This window comes from Phoca vitulina, unplaced genomic scaffold (assembly GCF_004348235.1).
Source record: "Phoca vitulina isolate PV1807 unplaced genomic scaffold, GSC_HSeal_1.0 scaffold1, whole genome shotgun sequence".
Classification (NCBI taxonomy): Eukaryota; Metazoa; Chordata; class Mammalia; order Carnivora; family Phocidae; genus Phoca; species Phoca vitulina.
Genome location: NW_022589704.1, coordinates 22,724,883 through 22,744,451, shown reverse-complemented (window position 1 = coordinate 22,744,451; position 19,569 = coordinate 22,724,883). Strand labels below are relative to the sequence as shown.

Below are 19,569 nucleotides of genomic sequence, written 5' to 3'. Positions count from 1 at the left end.
ATTAGTTTCAGGTGTACAACATAATTATTCAATATTTTATATATTGTACATTATCACCACAATAAGTCTAATTAACATCTATCAACACACATAGTTATAATTTTTTTCTTGTGGTGAGAACTTTTAAGTTCGCTCAGCAACTTTCAAATATACACTACAGTATTATTAACTATCATCACCGTTCTGTACCCATTAGTTAAGATTTAAGAAAATAAATCAAATTCAAACTATTTGAACCAAATAATAGTTATAAGACATTGTCTGAAACACATAGTAACACTGAAGATACTTGCTTCTTCCAGACAATTAACAGGTGATCCATTGGATCAATCTAGCTTTTGTCTTTACCTAGAGACTAGAAAAAAAATCTTCTGAAAAGAATGGTGTCAATATTACAAGATTACAGATTCATACTCTTTTGTGGATAATAATTAAAAATATCTTGGGGCGCCTGGGTGGCTCAGTCAGTTGAGTATCCGACTCTTGATTTTGGCTCAGGTCATGATCTCAGGGTCTTGGAATCAAGCCCCCTGTCAGGTTCCTCACTCGGCACGGAATCTCCTTGTCCCTCTCCCTCTGTTCCTCCCCCTACTCTCTGTGCTCCTCTTGCTCTCTCTCTATCTCCAAAATAAATAAAATCTTTTAAAAAATAATTAAAAATATCTTTTTTTAAAGATGGAGCCAAATTTGTTTATAGGCCACAATTAAGTACAATAAATTGTTACTTCAGAGATTGTTGCTTTGGCATCAGCATATCAGGAAAATCTGAACAGAGATTCTGATACACCTATTCTTTACTCAACACTTTTAATTCATTCTTGAAAAGCTCGCTGCTAAGCAAAATGCTCCAATAATACATTTTTTCTTACTTTTAATGGGAAAATTATGGTATAATTTTTATGATATGTTCTACCCCAACTAATCAGTCCTCTATATATTGATGCATGAGAGACACCTGTGTCTTCCTATATGTTTTTTATGAATGAATTCAGACCCTGTTAATTCATAGTATGTGACAAGATATACATAAGTGTGGTTTAGAATTTATGTTTATAAAGCAGTCCATTGGAAAGAAAAGGCAATAGCATAAAGAGAATGTTCAAGCTCCTAAAAATAGCAAACTTTTCATATTCTTTAGAAGCATTTATTTCCATACTGTTAGCTAGCTTGCTACTTAGGATATATACAAGTTAGGTCACTTCACTATGTTCTTTACAATGTCGAATAGAATAGGCTGCATTTTAATGACACAATACCATTAAAAATTCTAGAGTAGGCCATATAATATTTTCTAACAATAAACTTTTGGGTTCAGTAAATTGATGAATATACTGTTGCTGGAACTGTAATGCCAAAATATCACATTTCTTACAACACATTGTTTTAGGGGGGAAAGTAGTTTATACTAACAAAAGCAGTCATTTAATAAAAATAATTTAACATTTAAAAATTTCTTAAGACCAAAAGATGTTAACCTGACAGTTGCTTTATGATATGTTTAGATACAGATTGAAGACAAAATTATCTAAGGAAAGATGATATGGCTAAAAAGATGGTTTTTTGAACAATAGGGCAAGGTTGCTAATAACTTTTAAGAACATAAATGATTAATATTTAATTTAAATTTTCCTGCATTTTAGAAAATAAAAACCTTTAATAAGGTAAGATATGTTAATGTCTAAAAAGACCTCAAGTAAGTTTTTAATAAAAATCATGGAGAGTGGATAAATTCTCACTATGGTCAACAATCAGAGCAGAGGTAAAGAAACAGATTTTGTTTTCTGCTATCTGCTAAGCTGCTAAAGAATATGATCGTAGAAACCCAAGAGAATTACATTCTCTTTTGCTACTTAAAATATTCCTAAAGTTCTATTTTTAAAAAAATTTCTCACCAGGTGAAGTCAGTGTAGAAATTCAAAATTGAGATTTTTAGATATAGCAATTTAAATTATTCTCTTCTATGTTGCCAACAAAGATGATTTATCCAAAGTAAACGAAAAAGCCTTTATTTCCCTATATATGAGAGATTTATTTTTTTAACTTTTTATTGTTATGTTAATCACCATACATTACATCATTAGTTTTTGATGTAGTGTTCCATGATTCATTGTTTATGCATAACACCCAGTGCTCCATGCAGAACGTGCCCTCTTTAATACCCATCACCAGGCTAACCCATCCTCCCACTCCCTTCCCCTCTAGAACCCTCAGTTTGTTTTTCAGAGTCCATTGTCTCTCATGGTTCATCTGCCCCTCCGATTTCCCCCCCTTCATTCTTCCCCTCCTGCTCTCTTCTTCTTTTTTTTTTTTCTTAACATATATTGCATTATTTGTTTCAGAGGTACAGATCTGTGATTCAAAGTCTTGCACAATTCACAGCGCTCACCATAGCACATACCCTTCCCAGTGTCTATCACCCAGCCACCCCATCCCTCCCACCCCACCCCGACTCCAGCAACCCTCAGTTTGTTCCCTGAGATTAAGAATTCCTCATATCAGTGAGGTCATATGATACATGTCTTTCTCTGATTGACTTATTTCGCTCAGCATAACACCCTCCAGTTCCATCCACATCGTTGCAAATGGCAAGATTTCATTCCTTTTGATGGCTGCATAATATTCCATTGTATCTATATACCACATCTTCTTTATCCATTCATCTGTCGATGGACACCTTGGCTCTTTCCATAGTTTGGCTATTGTGGACATTGCTGCTATAAGCATCGGGGTGCACGTACCCTTTCAGATCCCTACATTTGTATCTTTGGGGTAAATACCCAGTAGTGCAATTGCTGGATCGTATGGTAGCTCTATTTTCAACTTTTTGAGGAACCTCCATACTGTTTTCCAGAGTGGCTGCACCAGCTTGCATTCCCACCAACAGTGTAGGAGGGTTCCCCTTTCTCCATATATGAGAGATTTATGATTGATGATAAGGATAATTAAATCATGATGAATATAATTGGGTGATGTCTAATTTCAAGATAAATCCCAATATTACTTTTAGTGATGTGTTTAATTTTCTAATTATGTTATATATCAAAGAGTTCTTTTTATAAATTTAAGTGGATAATGTATTACTTTGGATGCTGAGTTGTTTTTATTAATGTGAGGGTTAACAACCTTAAGTCATTGACACATATAATGATATCTTTTCATCTTTATATTATAAATTTCATATTTTAAGTATTTTTTTATTCCTAGAAATATTTCTTTAAACTATATAGTTAGTACAGAAGTATTAGTTGCATATCAGTTTGGCCTACATTAAAAAATATATATATATTTTAGAAGCACATCTCACCTGAAGACATTTTTACTTTCACTGAAGATACAAAATCTATAGTCATGTAATAATTTGTTATCCCTATAAATAATTATAATACATCAACATATGCTAAATAAGGCTCTACATGTTACATTTTTTGAGGGAACATTTAGAGACTGGTCTAAAAAAATGAATCCCAGAAAATTTATAAAGATCGAAGTCAGAAAAACCATTGCCAAACTTTTGGTCTCAATCTCAGCAAGTTGATTCCAATATAATAGAATGTTAGAGTCTAAAAGAGGTAGTTTCACTAGAGCTGCTGGAAACCCTAAACCTCCAGTGAGAACTCAATTCTACCTGGAGGACTTGTATCATTACCCTGTGCACCTAGGCATTCTGGATGGTTGGACCTCAGCCTATGACATTTAAGGATTAGGCCTGTTTTATTAGTCCTTGTTCTTTAACACTGAAGTCTCTCTGTCCCTTAGCCCACTGATAAAAATACCTAATTGCTTCAGAGCCCATCAGAAAAAGATGACTTTCCTTTCAATGATCCCCATTAACTTCTATAACATTTGGAATTCAGCCTATCTAGATGGATGAGTCATCCTGCTTCTTGGATCTATTGTGTAGCATGACAAACCCACAGGCCAAAATATTACCTTCAGATTATAACTTTGTAAGGGGTATGATTTGCCTATTTCTGCCTACACTAGATGCTAGAATTCTGAATCTAATTATTAGATAGGGTCCACCCAGTTCAGATGCTTGTTCTTTAACAATTCCTGAGTAGATTGTTTTATGTGGAACTTACCAAAGCAGTGGAAGATTTACTGTTACTTTCTTCCACACTCCTTCCTGTCTGTCCTCTTCCTCTCCCCATCCTATTACCTCTTCCACCACAAAACTGATAGTTTATTCTACTTGGTTATGTATTCAGTAAAGATATACCATAATTCCTGATTCCAAGTTTTAATTTTTGCTCATTAAGAAATGGATCCTATTGGGATGCCTGGGTGGCTCAGTCAGTTAAGCATCTGCCTTTGGCTCAGGTCATGATCCCAGGGTCCTGGGATCGAGTCCCGCATCTGGCTCCCTGCTCAGCAGGGAGCCTACTTCTCCCTCTGCCTGCCACTCCCCCTGCTTGTGCTCTCTCTGTCTCTGTCTCTCTCTGACAAATAAATAAGTAAAATCTTAAAAAAAAAGAAAATGAATCCTATCATTTCACCAGTGGGGTTGACCAATTGATATGTTTCTACTTGCTCTTCTTAAATACCAGCTCCAAAAGGGTAGCTTTATTTTCATTAAAGATTCTTATTTGTTATGTTTAGTTTTTCTTCATAAACATGCTCAAAGTAGAAGCTTTAAGTACTTAGAGTTTTCAAATCATTTCAATTGGAGGTTTTGTTTTGCATAATGGACCTATTAAAATATTGGTTATAGTAGACTAGCTTAATGGTTAAGAACATAGGTTCTAGAGCCAAATCCCAATTCTGAATTATGAATCCCAGTTCCTCCACTTACTAGCTAGTGGTCATAGCTGTATGACCATGAGCAAGGTACTTAATCTCCCTGTGCCTCAGTTTCTTCTTTTGTAAAATGAAGATTATAATAGTACCTTCCTCATAGGTTTATGGTAAGGAAGAAATAACTGATAACAACATTGCCTAGAATATAGTAAATGTCCAGTAAGTCAACACTGGTTGTTATTTTGTTTTTATAGCTATGGGATGATGTTTTCTATTTCTTGAACCCAATTGCTCTGTTTTTATCTCTTTTCTGGCTGCTGTAATGCCTACAAAAATATTTCTTTTTCCAAAAGCTATGACAAAATTTTAAATCCCATTAGCTCAAAATAGATCTCATCTTAAGTGCCTCTACATTTCTAAATATAGTACTTTGTACCCACTATGCTAACTTAGGTTGCTGCTATTTCACATGCCTAATAGCCTGGGCACACACCTCAAACCTCTAGGACCAAAGAGCAGAAACTTACAGGCTAATAGTAGAGAAACCTACAGCAACCTATCAAAAATAGGAATTTTTGTGCCTCATACTCGCACCACCACTGTCTCCTGACCCATAAAATAACAGTAGACAAAGCTATGATTTATTTGAAATTTTGAAGAGCTGCTTAAATAATCTGAGAAAACTGAGGAAACAAACAACATAACCTCATGAAATAAGCCACGGGAGATGGCTCTGCTCTTCCCTCTTTTCTTCAACACGTTGAAAAGAGTATTATGCTCCATAAAAAGGGATATGTCTTTGCAGCTGACCTAGTCTTACCACAATAGTAGCGAATCCTGACTCTTGGTTTTAGGCATTGCTACCAATATGGTTAATGCCTAAAATATGTTAGTTACTGGTACTAATGCCCAAGACAATGATGTCTTGGCTTTGCTTAGAAATATTAGCACTTTTGGGGTGCCTGGGTGGCTCAGATTGTTAAGCATCTGCCTTCGGCTCAGGTCATGATCCCAGGGTCCTGGGATTCAGCCCCACATCAGGCTCCTGGCTTGGCAGGGAGCCTGCTTCTCCCTCTCCCTCTGCCTCTCCCCCTGCTCGTGCTCTCTCTCTGTATCTCTGTGTCTCAAATGAATAAATAAAATCTTTTTTAAAAAAAGAAATATTAGCACTTTCACTTTGTATTAAGACCAATTGAGGTCACTAACTTGCAAACTTCCATAGTCAGTGAATTACATAATTTATTAATTTAACACCAAGAGCCTGTACTTCATTAAGCACATGTATTAATTTTTAATATGATAGCCACAAAGAAATTCTTAAAAAATTCTGTTTGTCGCCTGACCTTTACCAACCACACTCTTGCACTTGTCCTCCTTGTCAAGAAAAATGGAGAGTTTAAAGTTTGCAAGAAATACCAGATGTTGAACAGATCACCATCTGAAATCAATACTCAGCCTACAGTTTTCTTGACCTGTTGATCAGCTTGAATAAGTGTGATTTGTATCAGCTGAAACTCCAGGACAGGGTTAGAAGGAAGGAAGAAAGAAGGGAAAGGGTCATATCTCTAGTCAATATCAGAAAGAATTTTTTAAAGTATGCATGAAAGATTATATTTTCAGATCTGCATGACAGTTTTGAATATTTGGCAATATGATTTGGGCTGCATAGGATACTATCTCTGTTTTAACAAATCCAAAAAAATGTTTTCTAGGATCTAATCAGAACATTACATAAACAGGTTTGAATAGAAATGAACATATTCATGTGACCCTAAAAAATACCTCCTAAGCATTACAGATAATTGGGAAAAGGAAGAATTATTTAATAAATGATTTGGGGACATTTGGTTACCCCTTTATGGCAGCAATGATCATGGTGATAATAATGATGAATTCCTAGGTTATGCCATTCACCAAAAGAATTACAAGTGGAGTAAAGACCTAAATATAATAGTCTTGAGAGATTTAGAAGAAAATAAAGGTGAATACTCATATTGTCTTAGGTGGTTATTCTAAAAAAAATAACTATATATATATGTGTATATATATATATATATATATATAGTAAGCATTTAAAAAGTAACAGATATACCCACATACAGTTAAAATAAATGTATTTCAAACAATACAATAAAAATAAAAGTAAAAGCAAAAGCCACTCAGAAAAAAGTATTTGTAACATATAATAGAAAAAATGACAATCTTTAATATATAAAGAAGTGAACATTCCTAACGTATGAAAACCCTTTATGAATCAATGAGAAAGAAAAATACAGTAGAAAAAAAAATAGGGCAGTAGATAAATGGGTCACAGAAAGGGACACAAATGAGCAGTGTATATACAAACTTCAACTTTAGTATTAAAAAGTTAAATCCCAGGAACGCCTGGCTGGCTTGGTTAGTGGAGCATGTGACTTTTGATCTCGGGGTCGTGAGTTTGAGCCCCATCTACATCTAAAAAAAGTTAAGTCCCAATGAAATTGTAAAAGGTTTTAAAGACTAATGATACTCTGTTCCTGAAAAAAAAAAAATTTAATGCTTTTGTTCACTACTGCTAAGTATTTTAAGATAATCTTTCATTGATGCGTGGGAACCAGTCTACATCAAAAGCCTTGTAAATACATATTTCTTTGACACAGGAATTCTATTCTTAGCGTTTTTTTCCAAAGGCAATAATCAAGCATAATATAAGGTTTTATGTAGGATGGTCACTATTTGTAATAAAGAAGCAACAAAAAGAATCACAATTTGGAATTTGTAAATGTGTGTGTGTATACATACATAGATATGTTATGACAGTCATATTTAAACACTATATGACTGTTTAAAATCATATTGATGTAGTATGTTTGACAACAAAACGAAGATGTCATAATATATTTAAGTGGTGAACAAAGGTAATATGTGTTGTGTCATATCAACCTTGAAGTTGATAATGACTACATGGATGATATTGCAAGAAATTTGTTTTATTTTATTCTTTGATTCTCATGCATACATTTTTCATTTTTCCCACAGTTACCATGCAATAGTTTTAAATGGGAAAAATATTTTCAACAAAGAGGAAATAAACCTGTATTAGAATTTATTAGCCTGTATCATTTTGGCTGTATATTAAAATCACCAGGGAGAATTAAAAAAAAATTCTGATGTACAAAATTGTCAAATCACTGTTGTACAACTGATACTAATATTGTATCTCAAATAAGTAACTATAAAATGTACAGAAGAATAATAATAAAAGTAAAACCCACCTGAAATGTCTTCATCCAGAAATATCTATTCTTGAGCTTTCCCTCCAGATTTCTTTGTGTATATACAGACATATATGAAGTCTATACATTTTTCTATAAATGAGATCAAATTCTAAAAAAAAAAAAAACAATTCTGAGACTTGCCCTGATTTGCTGAATCAAAGTATGTTTTTTTGCTTATTTGGTTGGTCATGGTTCTGAAGTGATTCTTAAATGGTCAGGCCAGCATCTGTCCTCAAAATGGCATTTGATGAAAATAATACTAAATTCTCAGGATATTGTGAGAATCAAGCAAAATAATGTGAGTAAGTGATCAAAGGATGATAGATGACTAATTCAGTCATGGCATATTTCCTAGTAAACTTAACCCCCATGAGGTTTACTTCTTTTGGAAAAGATGACTGGAAGCTGTATTGTAGTAATTATGTCCCTCTAGCACTACTCCACTCCCTTCTTGTGGTTAACAGACCCCAGCTACATGATCAGAGTGAGGGCCTGTGATCAAAGTTGGGAAAGCCAAGGTCTCCTACCTCCCCAGTAGTCCTACAAGTGATCAAGGCTTTGGCCAGTCATTACAAAAGATTTTTCTGACTGTGGCCAGCAAATTGTAAATAATAATAATAATGAGTCTGCTCCATCCCAGCCTTCTCTGTCTAAAGTTATTTCTCTGCACAGTTATTCCCCTTACATGATCACAGTAAAAAACTCTTTCCTTAATACCCCTTGCTCAATCCATCAGCAAGTCCTGTTGGCTTTTCCTTTCCAGTACATCCCAGATCTGCCACTCCTCCTGCCCTCCAAGTTTCCACTTTAGTTTTGGGCTACTGTGTCACTTGGTCTTGTGTTCCATTCTTGTCTTGTTAAAAGCCATTGTCCACAGAGCCAAATATATTTTTAAATCACAAATCAAATCATGTAATTCCTCAGCTCATAATTATCCAATGAAATTCCATTACATTTTTTTTTAATTTCAATTTAAGGTTTTATTTATTTATTTATTTATTATTTATTTATATTTTATTTATTATTTTTTTATTATGTTCAATTAGCCAACATTTAGAACAAAATCCACACTTCTCTGGTCTGACATGCCTATACGTGATTTGTCCCTTGTTTACCTCCCCAAACTCATCCACCTAACTGCCTTGGGTCTAACATTCTTGCTCTTCCTTCAACATGGCATGCTTTCCCTGCCTTTATAGTCACTCTTTCCTCTGCCAGATTGATCATTATCCAGACCTACCAATGATTCCTCCCTTATTTCTTTCAAATTTTTTCTCAAATATTTCCTCGGAGGAAACATCTTTAACTGCTCTGGGAATATAGCCCCTCCCTCTCATGCATGCCACCTATCAATCTCTATGCCTTATTGGTTCACAGCACTTAGCATTCCTTCATAGTTATATGTTCATTGTCTCACTTTCACTAAAATGAAAGCTCCACAAGGGCAGTGAACTTCTGTCTTGTTTATTGCTTTTGTGCCCAGGGCCTGGACATACACTGGATTAGATCTTCACTACATGGAGATAGTCAGGCTTCAGACAGACTGATGCCACCAAAAGAAGGAGTAGCAGAGTGAGAGAACTGGTAGAGCTTTAGTTTACAGAATCGTCTCAGCTAGCTCTACTCTTTACCTTTTTCATCCATTGGTTAGGTGAACCAAAAGCCTCCTCTTTTTCTCTTTAGTAATTTGAATATGATTTCTGTCACTTGAGACTGAACGATCCCTCACTAATAGCCAATTAAAGATTCAGTTTCAGGACTCAAGGCATTTTTGGAGGAAATCCATAAAACACCATAACTCTGTGCCCAGAACACTGTAATGAAGAACTCGATATAGCACAAACTTTTCACCTCCCAAGTTAGTCTCTGGATGCACAATGGGCCATTATTGACTAGTCAAAAACCTTTCTCTCCTCCATTGAGTATTTTGTTCTTTATAATTGTGTATTCCCTTCATCTGCTGGGTGAACGACTCAGCCTTGGCTGCTTCTTACCCTTCTTAACCTTTCCCTTCCCTTCCAGATTTGCAGATCATTTCAGAGTTGTGAAGGAAATTCTAATCAAAATTGATTTCACTTGGCTTCTATCTCCCACACACTAAGCAAATAATATATAAACCATATTCTTGAATACCTTTATCCCTACCCAATTTTAAAGCAGACTGGTTATCCACCTATCCACACCCCTGATTTTGCCTGATTTTGTTTATACAAATGTTCACATAGAGCTGCCACTTATTCCTGCATTCCAAGCAAAAATGATGACTTCGCAGAACTCTACATGCCTGAACACACTGAAAATACCCCTGTAGTGATGGAAGGCAGTCTACACAAGCAGGGTAAGTGCCAAAATCCTGCATCAAACTAAGGAAGCAAGTACATGTCTATGGCTGACTTCTCAGCTGTAGCACTATTACTGACATTTGGGGCTAAATATTCAAAACATAAGAGCTGTTCTGTGCATTGTATCATGTTTAGCAGCATCTCTGACCTCTATCTAAATGCCAGTAACACCACTTTTGTAACAACCAAAAATATCTAGACTTTAACAACTGTCCCCTAATGTGTGTGTGTGTTGGGGAAAGGATTGCTCTCAGCTAAGAATGACTTGTGTACAGAGAAAGAACTTGTCTTGCAACTCAAAAAAATTAGTTCGATCCATTGAATAAACTATTATCCCTTAAAAATAGGCAGTAAGACAGGAAACAAACTGAGGGTTGCTGGAGTGGTGGAGGGGTGGGAGGGATGGGGTGGCTGGGTGATGGACATTGGGGAGGGTATGTGCTATGGTGAGTGCTATGAATTGTGTAAGACTGATGAATCACAGACCTGTACATCTGAAACAAGATAGTAGGAAGGGAAAAATGAAGGGGGAAATCAGAGGGGGAGGTGAACCATGAGAGACAATGGACTCTGAGAAACAAACTGAGGGTTTTAGAGGGGAGGAGGGGGGGGGGATGGGTTAGCATGGTGATGGGTATTAAGGAGGGCACGTATTGAATGGAGCACTGGGTGTTATATGCAAACAATGAATCATGAAACACAACATCAAAAACTAATGATGTAATGTATGGTGATTAACATAACATAATAAAATAAAATAAAATAAAAATAGGCAGTAAGAGGTCCTAAATAGGTGAAGGTCCCAGTTTTTTAGAGAGTTGAACCAGTTTTCACAGTCCTGGACTTTATAACCCAATATGGATCTATCAGGATTGAAACTGGTAGGTTAATGTGTCCTGTTTACAGATTTGAATTTTTAAAGGGGACCTATTGGGACTTCATCAAGATAAAAAGCTTTTGCACAGCAAAAGAAACTGTCGACAAAACCAAAAGACAACTGACAGAATGGGAGAAGATATTTGCAAATGACATATCAGATAAAGGGCTAGTATCCAAAATCTATAAAGAACTTATCAAACTCAACACCCAAAGAACAAATAATCCAATCAAGAAATGGGCAGAAGACATGAACAGACATTTTTCCAAAGACGACATCCAAATGGCCAACAGACACATGAAAAAGTGCTCCACATCACTCGGCATCAGGGAAATCAAAATCAAAACCTCAAAGAGATACCACCTCACACCAGTCAGAATGGCTAAAATGAACAAGTCAGGAAACAACAGATGATGGTGGGGATGCGGAGAAATGGGAACCCTCCTACACTGTTGGTGGGAATGCAAGCTGGTGCAGCCACTCTGGAAAACAGTATGGAGGTTCCTCAAAAAGTTGAAAATAGAGCTACCATACGACCCAGGAATTGCACTACTGGGTATTTATCCCAAAGATACAAATGTAGTGATCTGAAGGGGTATGTGCACCCCGATGTTTATAGCAGCAATGTCCACAATAGCCAAACTATGGAAAGAGCCAAGGTGTCCATCGACAGATGAATGGATAAAGAAGATGTGTATACACACACACACACACACACACACACACACACACACACACACTGGACTATTATGCAGCCATCAAAAGGAATGAAATCTTGCCATTTGCAATGACATGGATGGAACTGGATGGTATTATGCTGAGCGAAATAAGTCAATCAGAGAAAGACATGTATCATATGACCTCACTGATATGAGGAATTCTTAATCTCAGGATCTCAGGAAACAAACTGAGGGTTGCTGGAGTGGTGGGGGGTGGGAGGGATGGGGTGACTGGGTGATAGACATTGGGGAGGGTATGCGCTATGGTTAACGTTGTGAATTGTGTAAGACTGTTGAATCACAGACCTGTACCTCTGAAACAAGTAATACATTATATGTTAAAAAAAAGAAGAATATAGTAGGAAGGGTAAAAGGAAGGGGGCGGAATCGGAGAGGGAGACGAACCATGAGAGACTATGGACTCTGAGAAACAAACTGAGGGTTCTAGAGGGGAGGAGGGTGGGGGGATGGGTTAGCCTGGTGACGGATATTAAAGAGGGTGCGTATTGAATGGAGCACTGGGTGTTATATGCAAATAATGAATCATGGAACACTACACCAAAAACTAATGATGTAATGTATGGTGATTAACATAACATAATAAAAGTAAAAAAATGAAAAAATAAATTAATAATAAAAAAATAAAGGGGACCTATTTTCTTCAGAGCCCCTTTACTTTCATAGTTAAGGTTAAAACTTTCACTTACAATACCTTTTGTGATAGAACTCAGGCTTGCTTCTCAAACCTAAGTCCTTGCTGTTCCTTTGCATAAGTCCTATGCCCCACTGTATCAATTTTTTTTTATTCTATGGGGACAGGATATGCTTTCTAATATCTCCACTTCATTCACACACGCTGTTCCCACTGCCTGAAACTTTCCCAACTTTCCACATTTTCTCTGAGATATTAATTCCTATAACATTGAAAAACTTTCTTCAACTCTTTTTCTTCCCTGACACTTTCCCTTCCAGGCTAGTAGGCTTCTCTATCTGATTCCCCAAGCCTTAGAGGCTATTCCGTCTTGTAAATATCAGTTGTTGTTCTTTGTGCCTCAATGACCAGTGCAATGTTTGGACCATAGAAAAAATTTAATACATACTAGTGGTAGCAATGTTGAATTTTACTTAAACATTAAGAAATCTTTTTACCTTTTATGTGTTCTAGAAGAAGACTTACTTCAGAGGAACCACCCTTCCAATAAGACTTTGCTAAGACACATGGATACCCCCACCTTGTAAAACAAGGTCAGACAGACTTGCCAATTTTCATTTTTTGCCTCAAAAATGACTAGCTGAACCTCTTGTCTCCACTGATAGAACAAAATGCTTGCAACTAAACTTTGGTTAAGCTTCTCTCCTTCCTCCAGGGCCCTGAACTTTGACTCACTTTTAGCCCAAGTCAACATTCAGCCCCTCCTAAGAACAGACTGGACTCAGAGTGAAAGATCCTGTGACCTACTATTCTCTCATTCCACCTTTCAACCCACTTGCCCACTCTGGTTCTTTCTAGCTTTGTACTTCTCTCTGTAAAAGAAAATCCCTTTTTGTCTAACTCTTGAGAAGCTTGCAGTTCTTATGGTCACCAAGGTCTCCCTTTCCCTAGCCTTGAAAGAAGTCCCTTTCCCCATACTTTTGTATATCTGTCCTTACTAAGTCCAGGTTTGTTTTTTACTTGACAATTGATTTACTTGGGTGGGTGGGGGGAAGGGGAAGCAAAAAGAAAGAAAAGAAAAAGAATGAATGAAGCAAACTCCTATCAAAACAATCAGCTTCCTTTGTCTTTATAATGCAGATGCTCTCCTCCTGGTCCCATGTGCATTCTGGTGTTTGATAATGTCCACCTGCCACAATCTACTTTTCTGTCAGGCATAACTAAAAACTTAATTTGTCAATATTATCAAACCATTCTGATCTCTAATTTCCTTCTGGTTTAAATCTCACCTTCCACATGACTCAGTCTGGATCCTTATCCTTTCAGACTTTTTCCTGGCTTAGTTCCCAAAAAATCTGACCCCCTTCCTGCAGTTAAAATTGAGGAGACAGTTGGTTAGGCATCAGTCTTGATCTCAGCTCAGGTCTCAATCTCATGGTCCTGACTTGAGGCCCCACACTGGGCTCCACGCTAGGAATGGAGCCTACTTAAAAAAAAAAAAAAAAAAAAAAAAAATGAGGTGACAAGATAGTTTTGAAAGGTCTAATAGGTTCCAGTGGCAAAAAGTTAGAGTAAGGCCATTCCAGATGCAGACTGTATGTAAAGTCTTGGATATAGGAATTGGAAATTCATGCCTGAGTAAAATATAATTCCTAATTTTAGTTTAACTTGATAGAATTAATGAAAGAGGGTTGGAGATAGTCATGCAATAGCCTTAATTGTTAGACAAGAATAATTGAACTTGATATAAAAGAGCAAAATAGTAAAATATTTTATTGTGATGGGGACATGATAAAAGTATTTAGGGTATTAAGTTAAATGGAGGTAGGAAGAAATTGGAAAGCAGGAGGGGGAAAAAAGGACAGACTGAGGAAATAATGCAGACAGGAGGTGATTCTGATTTATAGGTTTCTGTAAGAAAGAAGCATGTTAGGAATGTATATTGATTGGGATGAAGACCATGAGCTTTGTATTTTATGTGTAAAATTTCAAATATTGGCAAAATGCACAAACAGTACTATCCTATAGTGAATGAAAAGGTGCTGAAAGTATAATTTGGGAGACATTTGAGCTCTATCATTCAAAACCTTTGAACTTGTCCTATGATTCTCAAAAAGAAATTCCAGAGTACAGTACACCTTTGCAGTACAAATGTTTTTCCCAAATTTGGGGTAAAATGTAATATTTTTTCTCTTTCATAAAATATATTATTTGAATTCTCAACTGATTTTATAATTTTGTGTTAATTGCAGAATGCAGACAGGCATATTTAACACTAAGTATTTTGAACACTTAAGTAATTAATATTTGAGAACACTTAATGTTAAGTACAGTTTTAAACTTAGTCTTTCATTGGCTGAAGTTATTGTGTTAAAGAAACATGGATAATAAAATTCTGCATAGATACCCTACATAGGTACAGGATATAGAAAAATGTGATTAAGATAGTGTTAAATTATAGGGTCATTTTTACAATCGTTATTTTATAAATTAACAAATCAAACTTCATCAGTCATTGAAATCCATTATTTCAGATAAAGAACAATGATTTATAAGAACCAAGTGGCAGATTTAATACAACCTCAATTTTAATAAAAGTGTTACAAAGTTTTAGTTATTAAAAATTCAAAAAGGTTAGCATTTTAGATATAAAAAGAGCAAGGCACCGATCGATTTAATGGGAGATAAAGGGTAAAGCATGCAATGCTCAGACTTTAAAAATCCAATTATTCCTATTACTGTACATACATTAGGCAGTCATATTTTAGTGCTATCCCATGCCTCACTTGTCTTGCTGCCTCTTATCAAACCTCGTGTTTGCATTTTAATTGACTTGGGGAAAAGCAAAGGGAAAAAGAAAAAGAAGTTGTAAAATTAAAGAAAGTGCTCTGCATATTTGAAAGCACGTAAGTGACCCTCTCTGTGTTATGCCAATGCTTTAACCACCACTATGCTCCAAAAGTCAAATCCCTATCAGTCTAGCTGTTTTTAAATTGTTGCTTCCAAACTCAAATACCTTTTTTGAAAGTTTATGTCACCACTCTTAAGAGTGCTTAATATATACAGGAACCATATAAGACTTGAATAAATTCCCACTAGGCTATACACACTTTCCACTGGGTAAAAGAATAGGCACAAAATTGTTCAGTTCTGTTTCACAGTTAATATAAACTTCAGTTTTCTCTTCTGAAAATGGAGATGGCAAGAGTGACTTTATAAGACAGCTATGAGAATAAAGGAAAAGTTAATGTCTGAGCCTGCCCAATGAAATATTCCCTGTGGGCTCTCTGAAAGTTGATTCATGGTGTTTTGGCACGACTCCCGAAGTGGTTTTGAAGCTGTTTCTGGGCCAGTGGTTCTCAGACTTCCTGGTTTTAAAACCCTTTTATATCCTAAAAATTATTGAGAATCCCAAAGGCCTTTTTCTTATTTAGAAAATATTCTTTTAATCCTTACTATATTTTAACTTAAAGTTAAATGTATAATTTTAAAAATACATACTTATTAATTTATTTAAAATAACTATAAAGAAACTAATTATATCCTAACATAAACATTTTACAAAAATCCACATTTTTCAAAACAAAAAAGGAAAAGATTGGTGTTGTTTTACATTTTTCAAACCTCTGTAAGAGCTCTAGATTCTAATACCTGTTTCCGCAATCAATTTTTTGTGATACTTTGTTTTGGTTGAAGCATAGAGAGAAAATCAGGACTCACACAGATCTGTGGTTTAGAAAGGGAAGACCTCAAGGTATCCTTGAAAAGGTCTTGGGGACGCCCAACGTCTTGAAGCCACACTTGGAGAATTGCTATTCTGAGAAATAGAAGCAAAGGGGAGGAGAGCAGATGGTTTCCAGCCTTGGCTTCATGTCAAATATGGGGAAATTGCATAGGAATGTATTAGAGACCTAAAGACCTACCTTTAGCCTTCAAGCTCCCTTTAACCTGGTTGTCTGTATGCTGCCCTGGTATAATCCATGTGCACTTTGGTCCTGCCAAGATGATCAGAACTCTAGGTGCATTCATTTGACAAAAGCTGGGAAGAGAGGACAAGAGCTCCTTGTGTAATAACACATTCATGCTGTGGAGGTTTTACTATATTACATTTTGTGGGGGAATGTGAATGAGAACTCTCTGAAAACTCCTTTGAAATAAAAATATATGTTAATGCCTTATCTAGTGTGATATTCGGTAACACTGAATGTGACACTGAATGTGTCAAAGCAATAAAAATAACATCCATTTCTCATGGCTAATAGTTTTATTTACCAACTAAAAGATCATTATATGTAAGAGTTTAGTTTCCTTGCTGCAATGAACTAAATGTTTATGTCCTCCCCACATTCATATGTTAGAATTCTAACCCCTAATGTAACGATACTAGAATTAGCCTCTGGGAAGTAATGAACTCATGAAGGTGAAGCCCTCATGAATGGGATTAGTGCCCTTAAAAAAGAGACCCACAGATCTCCCTCCCGCTTCTGCCATGTGAGGTTATAGTGGGAAGACAGAGGTCTGTGAATTCGGAAGTTCTTCACCAAACACCTGTTCTCTCAGTGTGGTGGGTCTTTGATTTCCCAGCCTTTAGAACTGTGAGAAATAAGGTTCTGTTGTTTAGATGCCACTTAGTCTATGGTATTCTGTTATAGAAAGATGAACTAAGACACTTGCTATTCATTAGGATCATGTGATAAAATGACCTATTCTGAGCCAAAAATAATCTAGCCATCCACACAAACTCATTAACCTTTTTCAGTCAAATTATAATTTGACATTTTTCTCTCAGAAAAAAAATTATAATTCAGTCTGTGAAACACAGAACACAAGGAAATACTTATTGTTTAATATAAATATTTTTGTTGTACGTGTGTACATGACATAGTTGCTTACCATGTAGAATACCTACTACTATTAATGTAATTGTCAGAAACAGTTTTGGAAATACCTAGCTTTCATTAAGTGATGTGACTAACTACCTAAAACATATATTTTCAAGAGATTCACCCAGGGTTATTTACTCTGGGATTTTCTAATATACTATACTTTAGAAATACCTGGAGCTTCCATAAAATGCCCAGTGGACATGCCCCAAATCAATTAAATAGCAATTTTTAGAGCTAGGGCCTTGAATTATGTTGTTGAAAGCTCCTCAGATACTTCAGGTATAACCATGGTGAAATACCATTTATTTGGACCAAATGGATGTTCAAAATCATATTATTCAATTTTTAGTTATTTGTTGAGAACCATTTCCTTGACAAAAAGACTTTCACTTAGTGTTGATGGATAATGTCTAATGTTTTTCCTTTTATTTTTAACATGAAATATGCTACAGAAACCGTTGATAATCACAAGCATCTGCATTTTAAAAGATTTCCATTGTTGTGAACTATTTTTGCTCATTCAGATCTTCCTGGGGGGAATTTATCTCACTGGGAGGTAATCTATGTTTAGTCTTTTTTTTTTTTTTTAAAGATTTTTTTATTTATTTACTTGAGAGAGAGAGAGAATGAGAGAGCAAGCACATGAGAGGGGGGAGGGTCAGAGGGAGAAGCAGACTCCCTGCCGAGCAGGGAGCCCGATGCGGGACTCGATCCAGGGACTCCAGGATCATGACCTGAGCCGAAGGCAGTCGCTTAACCAACTGAGCCACCCAGGCGCCCCAATCTATGTTTAGTCTTAACTCAAAAAATGAAAGCTCTTCAGAAAAGCTTAGGGCATACAGGTCATTAGCAAAAAGCTGAAATTGAAGTATTTACTGAAGTATCCATTAAAATAATAAATACTCCATTATTACGAGATTTATTTTCCTGGAATAGTAATTTTCCCACATGGGTACTGCAATATTTTGTTGTAGTAGGTTCACTTTTAAACTTATTTCTGAATAAATATAGTATATAAACAAAATCAAATAGGTAATAATAAACATAGAACAAGAGAAAGATTTAAAAAAGAAGACAAAAAATGTTAGGTTCAACCTTTTGCTTTAGAACAACAAATGGAAACCATTGGAATGGAATATTTGGTTAACAGTTTAAGAAGTAGTTATTCAGTAGCAAAAGTCAAAGCAATAAAAATAACTTTGGCAATAATATTTAAAATAACTTAAGTATTTTCTATAGTATTCTATTTAGAATGTACTATATACACTAAGAATCTCCCTATAGAAACATTATTTCTATTACAATAAAATATCTTTTCACAATGACAATTTTTAAAATATTTACTAAGGTCCAAATTTATTCTAATACTGTGCAGAAGATATATATGAGTAGAGATGATTCCCACCCTTAGATGGCTAACCATGTGTGGATGATATAAGTATATGCATAAAAATTGCAATACTATACTAATAAAGTGTAAAGATCAGAAGAGGGCATGTTTTAGCCCTGAGGCACTAAACCAGGGTGTCCAAAGGAAGAGGCATTTGAAATAGGTTTCAAAGGATGAGGAGAAGTTTTCCATAGAGAGCAGAATGAGTAAAGTGAATCAATAAAACTTAGAGCGTTCTGCAGAAAGGCAAGCTGGTCAATATGTTCAGGAACAAACAGTTGCCTTCCAGGTATATTTTGAAGACGTGAGAGGCAAGGATATCAATATATGAAATTGAATTACTGTCTACTAATATATTAAAAATGTCTTCATATATGTGGCAAAGTTTTAGTAGTACCAAAACCACAATGATCACAGAGGATTTCTCACCCTTAGAACAGACCAGACCATATTTCATATAGTTTTCTTTGACTTCAAACATCAAAAAGGAGAGAAGTAAAATTACTTTTGTAATTGGTAAGTATGTAATCTGTGTAGTGGCCCATACATTAGTTCATTTTGCTTATAATATAATATCTGATTAAAAAATAAGTGAGAATAAATGTCAGGTAAATGTTTTTTTTTTTCCCATTTAAACTATGGTATTGAAATCAGGTGTACCAACTAAAAGCCTATGTAGATACTCAGAAGCAATTACAAATAAGTTGAT

General features: G+C 35.6%; 1 protein-coding gene across 1 annotated transcript in view; it reads left to right on the top strand.

The window, feature by feature from the left end:
* Positions 1-19,569, top strand: part of SPAG16 (sperm associated antigen 16) — a 947,698-nt gene that overhangs the window by 738,265 nt on the left and 189,864 nt on the right. The window lies entirely within an intron of this gene.